The sequence below is a fragment of the Xenopus laevis genome, chromosome 2L (genome assembly GCF_017654675.1).
Source record: "Xenopus laevis strain J_2021 chromosome 2L, Xenopus_laevis_v10.1, whole genome shotgun sequence".
NCBI classification, from domain to species: Eukaryota; Metazoa; Chordata; class Amphibia; order Anura; family Pipidae; genus Xenopus; species Xenopus laevis.
Window position 1 is genome coordinate 41,537,332 of NC_054373.1, and position 12,780 is coordinate 41,550,111.

Here is a 12,780-nt window from a genome sequence, read left to right on the forward strand (position 1 = left end):
ATTTGGCATTTAATATTTTATTTGGGAATATTTCTGGAGATGGAATACAATTTGCAGCATTTATCTTGGGCTGAGAAATGTAGTTTATTTTTATTTATAAATATGTGAGTTAACAGTTGGGGCAGATTTATCAAAATGTGAGACCTAGAGGCCCATTTATTAACAATCGAATTTTCATTTTTTCCACGAATATCTAAAATTTGTGTTTTTCTCTTTAAAAAAAAAAAAAAAAAAAAAAAATTTGAGAGGAATTAAGTGTAAAAACCTTGAAAACCTCTAATACAACACTTTGCCAGGTAAATATTGTTGAGGTCTTGTAAAAAAGTCAATGGGAACTGCGCTGATCTTATTGGGCAATTTTAAATCAATTCGGACTTTTAAAAGGTTTTATAATTTTCTTTCCTGCTAGGAATGGTCAGAAAAACTAGAGTTTTTAGAGGTTAAGGTATTCGTGTTTTTTAGGGCATCGTTCAGTGTAATTTAATGTTTGTAATTTTTATCAGGATTTTTATCATGTCATGACATTCGTGGTTTTAGAGTTTGCGAGGTTAGTCGTGGTTTTACAAAACTCTAAAACCACTACAATCTGACTTTTGATAAATAGGCCCCTAAGAGTTCACCAGAGAAAAACTCCCACTTTCCATTCATTCTTATGGGATTTTTAAAAATAGATTTATCAACGAGTGAAAGATTTCACCATTTCAAAAATCTCAATTAGATAATGAATATATTTTGTTATATGCAAAATATTTGTTGTTTTTATGAAAATGAGAGGGGATAGTTGGAAAATGGTGTTGCGATCATATGAAGATCTGTCTTTATGGCTAGTTGTTTGGGCACTGTGACATCATTGGATAGAAATGGGAAGTGATCATTATGATGTCATTAGGCCATCAGACTTAACTGGCACAAACCGGTTCAAATTGGTACATACAGGCAGCACATCTAGAGTTTGTTTATTTGAGGTGTTACACTGGCTTCAGTTAACATCTCCTAAACAAAACAATCTTACATAAAAACTTCAATTCGATTAATAGTAACGGTAAGGAAACGTGTATGTTCCTCTAAACTTCTGGCTAGCAATGCATATGGCATTTAATATTTTATTTTTCTTGTTTTTTGATAAATATGTGAGTGGACAGTTGCAATGATATCATACACAGTCCTGGGCTGTTAGGAAATATGCTATCTCAGCTTTTTAGCAGGAGATTGTGATATCATTGGATGGAAATAGGTGATGATTATGACTTTAGTAAGATGTTTAAACCACACAGACCATATTTTTGTTTTAAATTAATTCCTCCATTTTTCATATTCCATCGATTGTATCCATTCCCACTTTGCTAGGAGAATTGTATGTCCAATTCAAAGGCACCACAGCTCTTGCTGCTTGCAACATGTTATTTATTCATTTGTCTTGCATCATGTCTTGTTTAATTTCGTCATGACTAAATAGTACAGTTATAGGATCCATCATCATGGGTTTCTAGATAAGGATTGCAATACTGCATTTTGCTTTATATAACAATAGTACTAGATAGGTTGATAATTATAAAAGTACAATTATTTTAACGAATATTCTAACATTCTCTCTTTTCTTTTGACAGAAAACAATTTTGAACATGAAAAGAATGTATTTCAGTTATATTTTATGGATAGTATTTGGAATTATTATTTATACAGATGCCATATCAGGTAAATATAAAACAATGGTTAACTGACTAGTAATTTTATTTTAGTTGGGAAATCATGTTTTCTTTTTTTTGCTGCAGAGATAAGACCAATATGTTATTTTTTTTTGGCAATCACTCTGCACGGAGAATGCCTTCATTCCTATTTCAACGTTTAAGGCACTTACAGTAAATACTTTATAAAGAAAATTTGTAGGCATATTTATGATTTGTGGTTTAGATGTTTTTGAAACCACGACTAAAAACTCACTCTCTCTAAAAGCACGGATGTCATAAAATGTATTAAAAAATCCAAACTGGAAAAGTTGCGAAAACAAACAACCTTTTTGTATTGTCACACAAAAGTCAGTGTCAAAAACACCTGAAAACCTCTAAAACCACGTATCAAAGAAAGATCTTCCAGTTGTAAAAGGGATATATGCCTTTGACTTCTACATGTTTTCAACAGCTGGAGTATTTATAAATTTGGAATTGTCACAGTAAAAAATTCCAACAAAGTCGCACTTTTCTCCTCCCACAACTTATTTTGGATTTTGGGCGTCAAAACACCAGATTCAAAAAAGTTGTGGCTTAATAAATCAGGCCTGAAGTGTAAATATCATACGATATAATGGAATGTTGCTGTATTGCCATCAGTATGTTTGCCTTCTCTCCTTTCTATATTGCCCCGCAGAATGAGTATAATATAATTCGTCACATAAACACATTTTGTGACCGTATGGGCCCCCAGTGCATCTGTTTATGACAGCGTTACAGCTCTTCCATATGATTGTTGCACAAAGTTACATAACAATGTATTTTTTTTTTTGCAGATGTGAAAACAAACGATACGGACATAATGACATTGGAAGAAAATGACAGTGGATACATTATATATATCATTGCAATGGGTGTTTTGCTCCCAGTTGTACTGATGGGAGGGCTTGGATGGTAAGTCATTTCTGCAACTATGTTCTTTTTATGGACAGAAACATTTACAATTGCCACTATTCAGGCTGTCTCAAGTTTCCAGACTTAGGCCTTAGCACATTTGCAGAATTTTACTTTTGTTTTGTTATTTTGCAGGTATCTCTTTGCCAAGCAGAAAAAGGCTAAATGGGTTTTTGACATAGAAGCACAAACAGCAGAACAGAAGACATTGCCACCAATGAAGGAGCTCTTGCCACAAGTGATCGAGCAGAAGAAAATGCCGCAAGTAATGGAACAGATGAAATTGCCACAAGAGAATGAACAGAAGACATTGCCACAAGAGAAGGAACAGAAGACATTGCCCAGAACTCCTAAAAAGTACGTACGCCTCAAATTAGATAAAAAAAAAAAAAACTGTTATAAGGGTATTTCTATTCTCTCTATGCAGATGTCTCATATTTATATATGTGGAAAGTGCTAAATGCCTTAAATCAGGCAGCTTCCATATGCTTTCATAGAACAGTTACATTTACACCTCAGGGGTTACTTATAATGGATTATGTTTTAAACATATTTGGTGTTTTTAACAATAAAATAGTTTGAGATACTTTATGTACACTTTGCTGTATAGAAAGAGTGGCTCTTGTCTATACTTCTGAACAATGGCCAAATGATCTGTGTGAGTTTATAGCATTGAGTTTCATACTTCCGTTGGTTCCCCAGGAAAAAGAAAAAGCCCCGGGCCTCCATGAAAAAACTCATAAAGAAATCATTGGAGTTAGAGGGCATGGGAAGTGAGGAGCAGGAATCAAAATCCAGAATTCCTAGTCCAAAACAGGCAAGGTGAGTTTCTGAGCTTAAACAAAGCTTTTTATTCAATTAATTACTTACTCCACACCATTACAGATGAAAGAAATGTTTAGAATCATTATCCTTCCAATTTTGGCAGGCACAAGAAAAAAGAAAAAAGTAAAGCCTCTGTGAAAGAAGCAGAACCAGAGGATGTGGAAGATCAGGAATCAGAAAGCGACCAAACTCCCGAGTCCGCTATTAAAAAGACAGAGTAAGCCTATAAGCTATGATTTTGTGTTTGACTATATAAATCACATTACACTGACCAGTTTCACATGTTCTAGAAAACTATTAGAAAATGCTTTAAAAAAAAAAAAAAAACATTCTATTATTTTCTCCTTTTAAAACTGGATATGTATACACATAAATCTAAAATTGATTCAAATAATTTTTTTTCTACAGGTGTCATATCAGGATAGAGGAAGACCAGCTTTCAGATAAGCAAGACGACTCGGGCATAGACTATTTCCTGCCATTGTTGACCAAGTACATTAAAAATAGAAACCCCCCAGATAGGCCTGTGCATAAGAGGTGAGTATTCAGATATGAAGCATCATTCATCTCTTTTCTTGTGTTTCTTCTTCTAATACTGAACTGCTTTTCATGGTCTGTATATATTTGTGTTCATTTTGCAGGTTTGATATTTATGAGTGGGCACAAGAGATTGGAACAGAGCCGGTCAGTTTGCCAACTCCTCCTGCAAGCTTTACAGAGCAGGATAAGGATGATATGAGCCCGTCATACACTGTGTAAGTTTGCTTAACATATCATTGTTATAATATTGTACTTCTTACAAACATACATTTCTACCAATACATGATATGCAATTTAAAGAAATTACAGGTGTGGGATTTATTCTCCGGCAAACCCTATCCAGAAAGCAACGAATTCTGGGAAAGTCATCTCCCATAAACTTCATTTTAAGCAAATAATTTTTATAGATTATTTCCTTTTTCTCTGTACTATGTACATCACCCCAACTAAGATATAATTAATCCTTATTGGAGGCGAAACAATCCATGATGCACTTTTTCCTGAGATCGCAAGCTTTTTGGGTCTACTGATTTCCCCTTCTCCTTTATTTAGTTTTGCTTTAAATTAATTCCTTTCATTTTTTGATCTTACGCTCAGTATATAAATTATGTTACATTTGACACAAAAAGCAATCTAATTAATTTGTGTAATCTCTATATATTATTTTCAATTATGTAGAGTAAGGCACATGCAGTGGATACATGAAGTCCCTGATGATAATGAAGAATCAGAAGAAACGCATGTGAAACATAAAAGGTGAGTTTACTAAATACGTGATGGTAACACAGCTAGAGTAAATCCATGTCTGTGTCAAAATATTTTTTAGTAGATGTATCGCTGTACTTTATATTTTAAAATAACATTTAGGGTCAGATGTATCAAGGGTCGACTATTGAGGGTTAATTAACCCTCGATATTCGACTGCCGAATTAAAATCCTTCGACTATCGAAGTCGAAGGATTTTGCGCAATTCCTTCGATCGAAGGAATATCGTTCGATCGAACGATTAAATCCTTCAAATCGAACGATTGGAAGGATTTTAATTCATCGATTGAAGAATTATCCTTCGATCAGAAAAGTGTTAGCAAGCCTATGGGGACCTTCCCCATAAGCTAACATTGGCCTCGGTAGGTTTTAGGTGGCGAACTAGGGGGTTGAAGAAATTTTTAAAGGGACAGTACTTCAATTACGAATGGTCGAATATTCGAACGATTTTTAGTTTGAATCGTTCGATTCGAAGGTCGAAGTAGCCAATTCGATGGTCGAAGTAGCCAAAAAAAACATTCGAAATTCGAACTATTTTTCCTCTATTCCTTCACACGAGCATAGTGAATGGGCCCCTTAGAGTGTATAACATATTACTGTTTTGAATACTTAGCCCTGTTAAAAAGAAAAAGTCAACAAAACAAGCAAAAGGAACAGAGTCCTTAGAAAAAATATGCCCAGAAACAGCAAAGAAAAAGGCCCCGGAGGAAGAAAGCTCAAAGAAGAAAGCAAAGGCTGGAAAGAAAGAAAGTAAAGAAAGAAAGCAAACTAAAAAGAAAGACAAATCACTGAGGAAAGAACAGTGCAAGAAAGGAATCAAGCAATAATAAGTCAAACCCCATATATTTATAGGCAAAACCTTGAAATTTGTATATATGTATGTGTACTTATATGTTTAAATTACCAATAAATATTTACATTACAACCAAGTGTATTTTTGTTAAACTAGTTCTACAGCACTTTATTCTCCCTGCAGGTCTCTTTTCCATCACCTTTTGTAGCAGTCAACATACTTCCCACTGTTTTTTTTGCATAGTACCAGTATGGGATCTGTCATCCAGAAACCTGCTATCCAAAATGCTCCAAATTAAGGAAATATAGACTATATTTTATCCAAATAATTGAAATTTTAAAAAGTTTCTTTTTCTCTATAATAATAATAAAAAAAAAAGTACTTTGTATTGATCCAAACTAAAATAGAAGTAATCCTTATTGGAGGCAAAACAATCCTATTGGGTAGACTTAAAGAATGAAGATCCAAATTACAGAAAGATCAGTTTATCTGGAAAACTCCAGGTCCTGAGCATTCTGGATAACAGGTCCCAATGTAAAAACATTTTTTTCTACTTCAACTACAAAGCTATGCTTACAAACAAAAAGGTTTCAGTTATAAATCAGGATGGGGTCTTACAGAAAAATCATCTCCTGTGGGGGTGCAGAGAGCTATTATTGTGGAAATGGAAAACAATGAGGACCAATACTTTTTGTAGGGAGTTCCAATTTTATATAGTGAAATGCTTCTTGGCATGTATTGAGAGGAGCCATATAGGTCTCCCTTATTTGCGAACTTACTTAAAGAGATACGGACACCAGAAATTAATCCTTTTGTAACATCTATCATAACATTGAATGCTATCTCTAATTTTGCCATAAAGGTATTTGCAGATGCATCTACATTACCTATCCCCCGTGTTCCTCTATGAGGAGGCTGCCATATTTGAGCTTCAGTAGTTTGTTAGCATTAGAAATTCTAACTGAGCTATAGGTAACGTTTAATGTACATTAATATTTTGAAGAATAATTTTTTTAGTGTCAGTATCACTTTAAGGACTAGTCAAAATTATTCTTTTTTCAAGTACTATTTGCTATATATATATATATATATATATATAGCAAATAGTACTATAGTGTCCCTGTCACTGCCGCAAATCCTGTGAGTGCCGCTATCTGCTACATTTGACTATATATATAGCAAATAGTACTTGAAAAAAGAATAATTTTTTTAGTGTCAGTATCACTTTAAGGACTAGTCAAGTACTATTTGCTATATATATATATATATATATATATATATATATATATATATATATATATATATATATATATATATATATATATATATATATATATATATATATAGCAAATAGTACTTGACTAGTCCTTAAAGTGATACTGACACTAAAAAAATTATTCTTCAAAATATTAATGTACATTAAACGTTACCTATAGCTCAGTTAGAATTTCTAATGCTAACAAACTACTATATCTATCTATCTATCTATATCTATATATATCTATCTATAGATATAGATATCTATGTATCTATATATATCTATATATATTTATATCTATCTATCTATATATATATATATATATATGTATATCTATATATAGATCTATCATACATATGGAAGAATGCATGATCAACTGATAATTGTAGCTTGGAAACTTCTTATTTAGATGTGGGAGACATGCATGCAATGTATGTTTTGCTGCTATTCAAGTTTCAGATGCAATATCTACTTTACTACTACTATTGTTGGTGATATGCAATTTTGTTTTAGTAACTGTTTCCCCCCCATCTGTGTGTTATGGGGAAGTGCTAAGCACTTGGGCTAAATATATTTTTGGGTTAGTTTTATAAAAATGAGGAACACACCGTCTTGTTAAATACAAAACAACACATTTTTTTCTCTTTTTATTGAAAGTAGTCAAAATATACAAAACTTTCTCTGAATAAAAAAAAAAAAGTCTGGTGCATAAAAAAAAAACCTTGTGAAACTCACCTTACACACGTACTAGACAAACACAAAATCAGTACTGAACAGACATTAAACCAAGTTGATAGGTTGCTTTATCAGTGTTATTATATTTTTTTAAACTTTCTATTGTTCTAATATTAATGAATATATTTGCTTGGCAGATAAAAAAAACCCACTTTCCCTACAAACAAAAAAATTTGACTGAATTCCCATCAAATAGTTAAAGAAACAAAAAAAAAAAAAAAAAAAAACAAAAAAAAAACTTTACCAAGTGGCCATTTTGACAATATTAGATGCAGCTTATGCAGATTATGACTGCAATAAATATAATCAGACACGTGTTATTACCGGACACAAAACCATATGATGATAGCAGAAGAAAAACTAACACTAATGACATCTTTGCACTAGTTGATATGTACTAGAATTAGTTGATACACACTACATTGAATAAAAAGTATGGACACAGAAATAGTTAAGTGATCCTCATCAAATGAACACAGCAGGACAATGTACAGGAATATTAAAGATGTGGTCTTCTAAGGTAAGAGTCCAGGAGGTCAATCCTACACCTCTGTCCCTGCCTCTTTAAAGGAATTGTTGAGTATAAAAATAGTAAAATAGTCTGTGCAAAAAAAAACAAAAAAACATAAAAACAAACAAAAAAACATTTAGGGGCAGATTTACTAAGGGTCGAATGAATAGTCAAAAAACATTGAATTTCCAAGTAATTTTTTTGGGTACTTCAACCATCGAATAGACTACTACGACCTTCGACTCGAACGAAGTAAAAATCGTTCGACTAATCGATAATCGAAGTATTGTCTCTTTAAAAAAAAACTTCAATACTTCGCCAAATTAAACCTGCCGAAATGCTATGTTAGCTTATGGGGACCTTCCAGAGCATTTTAAAGTGTTTTAACATTGAAGGAAAATCCTTTGATCGTACGCTAAAAATCGTTCGAATCGTTTGATTCTAAGGATTTGATCGTTTAATCAAAGAATCTTCCTTCGATCGTGCGAACGTGCGATCGTGCGAACGCTAAATTCGCTGAGAAATCCTTCGACTTCGATGCCGAAGGATTTCAATTCGAGGGTCGAATTTCCAAGTATTTTAAACTTAAAAATTCGACCCTTGATAAATCTGCCCCTTAATATAGTTAGCCAAAAATGTAATGTATTAAGGCTGGAGTGACTGGATGTCTAACATAATAGCCAGAAAACTACTTCCTACTTTTCAGCTCTCTTGGTTTCCACTAATTGGTTTCCAGACAGTAAGACATTTGTGACCTGAGGGGAGGCACATGGGTCATAATTGTCTGCTTTTGATGCTAAGCATTAATTGCAAACTCACTGAACAGTTAGGTCCCATGTGGCCCCCCTTCAAGTTGCTGACTAACTCAGAGTTAGAGAGCTGAAAAGCAAGAAGTTGGATTCTATAAATTTTGCACAGCCTACTTACCCAGTTTTTATTTGTACACTTAACTGTTCCTTTTAAAATAAGCAACAGTACCCCAGTAAATATTGCATGCTCACACTTCAAACACTGAAACCTTTTACAAATGGCACAACTACTCAAAGGCAGAGGCGCTGTGTGGTTTGCTTTGAACAGGAACACTTACACTTTTTGTCCACACATTTTAATTGAGTGTAGTGTATATTAACGGACTCTAGAGCAAATCATTAAAAGGGACATTTTAAGTCAACCAACACTGCTAGTGTTTATTGCTGAACCATATATATATATATATATATATATATATATATATATATATATATATATATATATATATATATTTTTTTTTTTTAATAAAGAGTGTGGGAGAGCTCTAGAGGGAACATATGTCCCAGAATTATAAAGAGAACTAGAGAGGTACATTTCCTGAAGAAAATGTGAGTGGTGCTTGCCGTGGCAAAACTCAGGCCCAAATCTGATTGGCTGTTGTTGCCCCGCCCCTTTTTTTCCTAATTGTGAACCACAGTCACTCAGTGACTAACATACCAAAGTTTGGGAATGCTGTCATTTAATGTGTAAAAATGGCAGCATTTCTATTTTTTTCTATTGAAAATCAATGAATGAAATTTGATTGGTTGTTGGTGGCTCCGCCCACTTTTTCTAAACTTGAAGTGGAAACCCCCAGCGACCACATTTGTGATATTCAAGGTCCCTGACATCAATACTGAGAGAATGGCAGCCTTCTTAATTTTTCCCATTAAAACCAATCAAAGAAATCTGATTGGTTGGTTTTGGCTCCACCCACTTTTCTTAATTTTAATCCCAGTCCCCCAGTGACCAACTGTGCCAACTTTGAGGAGGCTGCCATTAACCGTCTAAGAGCGGCAGCAGTTTAAAATTTTCCTATTTAATTGAATGGCTGAAATTTGATTGGCTGTTGTAGACTCCGCCCACTTTTTGTAAATTTTGGCTGCAGTCACCCAGTGACCCACGGTGCCAAGTTTGGGAGCTCTGGCTTTATTACTGTGAGAATTACAGCTGTTTACATTTTCTCATTGAAGTCAATAGGGAAAATCTGATTGGTTGTTTGCGGCTCCGCTCACTTTTTTGGGTCCCCAAAATAGGACAGAAAAGTCACAACACCCCATTCCCGAATAAGCTGAACGGTTTGACACCTCATTCATGGGTCTGCGACAAACTAATTATTCGATAAATTCCCCATTATAAGTCAATGGGGCAAATTTGGGGACCTCTCCTGCCCCGGGGGTAAAACTTATACCCTCGTGTGGGGTATCATCTGACACAGGTCGCAAACCTCTTCAAATGTGGTAAATTTAACGTTTCTACAAGATTCCCTCTCTGCGCTAGAATCCGTCAAAAGTTGGCCTCAATGTTAATCTATGGGACTTTTCGGGGTGGTTAATTGCCCCCGCAAGGGGCAATTAACCACCCACCCCTTAGAAAAGTCATACCACCCCATTCCCGATTAAGCCGCACGATTTGACACCTCATTCATGGGTCTAGGACAAACGGTGCGGGACTAGTTACGCGCCAAACTTTCATACGGAAGAAGAATAAAAATAAGTTTGCAAGATAACAGTAGTGATGCTTTGCTTCGCAAGCACCACTAATAAGTTTGCAAGATAACAGTAGTGATGCTTTGCAAGCACCACTAATAAGTTTGCAAGATAACAGTAGTGATGCTTTGCTTCGCAAGCACCACTAATTACAGATGCTGTGAACAATCTGCATTTAGTTAACACTGCAGGTGTGAGAGTGATGTCACCACCTGGAAGGAGGGAAGCTCTCTGCCAAAGGCAGGAAGTGGTAGTGTGTGAGACGTAACTAAGGGAGTTCTGTGAAGAGTTTGGGATACACTCATGCAGGCCCAGACTGGCAATCTGTGGGTTCTGGCAAATGCCAGAGGGGCTGCTATAAGGTCCCATACAAAGTCAGTATTTAGTGGGCTGGTTGGAGATGTTTGGGCCTCTCTGTGGACTGATTGGGCCTCTGTGTACCTAAAATGCCAGGGACTTTTTTAATTCTCAGTCTGGACCTGCACTCATGAGACAAGTCTCTAGGAGACCGAGGTATGGACTAACTGCCTAAGTGGGACTAGAGCTATACTGAAAAGAGCAAGACCTCTGCAGCCAGTGGGCCCGTAAAAAAGGCTGTTTTGATTCTTAAGTACAACTTGTAAGTTTCTGTTAATTCTGTTACAAGCGGTTACTTGGAACACTCCGTTGTAAATAAAACCTACAGATTTCTGTTGAAGATGCCTGGAAGTCCTTGCCTTTCTACATTGTCAAGTTATTGTTGAGACTACCATTTGAGTGAAATATATATACAGGCCTGGACTGTCAATCTGTGGGTTCTGGCAAATGCCAGAGGGGCTGATATAAGGTGCCATAGACAGTCACTATTTCTTTTAATTCTCAGTCCGGAATATATATATATATATATATATATATATATATATAATTGCTTGGTAAGGGCAGCACTCCGCCTTTGCAGCATTCCTCGGGTGCACGGTAATATGTAGTATATGCAAAAAGAAGACCAGCAACACCGAGATCTCTTGTGATATAGTCAATTTATGTTGTGAAATCATATGCAAGCCGACGTGACGTTTCGGTCCACACAGGGACCTTTATCAAGGCTTGATAAAGGTCCCTGTGTGGACCGAAACGTCACGTCGGCTTGCATGTGATTTCACAACATAAATTGACTATATCACAAGAGATCTCGGTGTTGCTGGTCTTCTTTTTGCATATATATATATATATATATATATATATATATATATATATATCTCGAAACGTTAGGCTGTAAGCTTTGCAATAAAACCTTTTTTTACGCATAAGACCTGTGAGTGCGGATCCTTTGGATTTCTGTGTGTGTGTGTATTTTTTTTTTTTTTTACACAAATGTCATCTGAATTTTCAGAATTCTATCCTGTTCCAGAATATAAATCAGGTTAATTGGACCCAAACACATGGACAGATATATGGCAGGTCAAAAACTGGACAAATTGAACAACTATACATTTTTTGGGTACCCTAATACTCATTGGCTTAACCTCCCAACAATTATATTTAATCAACAGCCAAGCACAATCTATGATATTCTATCATGCACCTTTGCTATCCTATGACAATTCTCTTTAAAACAACCTACATGCATCACATATCTCACAGACACATAAAAGTGAATGACAATCATAGATCTGAAAACATTCTTTGTGGTCACACAGTGTCAGCACTGGAGGTAATGTTCTTGACCAAAGAGAACCACATAAATACCCCAAAACCTCCCGGAACAAATTTTCTTTTTTTAAAGTGCAAGAATTAAACAGGGAGACAACTAATATTTTACACACATGTCACTGCAATCATACAATGACAGACATTCAAAGCAGAGAAGCAGTTCAATTGTTACAAGACGTTTTGTCTACATGGAAGCACCATTGTATGAAATTGGGTTACATGTGCCTCCTCATCATAAACTTCTATGTATCTGATCCCAGCGCATCTTGAGGTTTTGAAAACTTCAGCGCTAGTTAGCTACAGTTGCTATTGTTCTTCGTACAATAATGGATTAAATCAACCATTCTGATTCAATTGATACTGAGCTTTAGGGTTGGGGCAACTTCGGAAAACAAAACGCTCCGAGTGCCTGCTACCCGTTGATTTTCATTTTAGCCGGCGGAAGGCAGATCGGGGAGATTAGTCGCCCCAGAGAAGAGATTTGTCACCTGGCGACTAATCTCCCCGAATCTGCCCGTGTGCCCCGACCCTTAAGCGTGTGTATG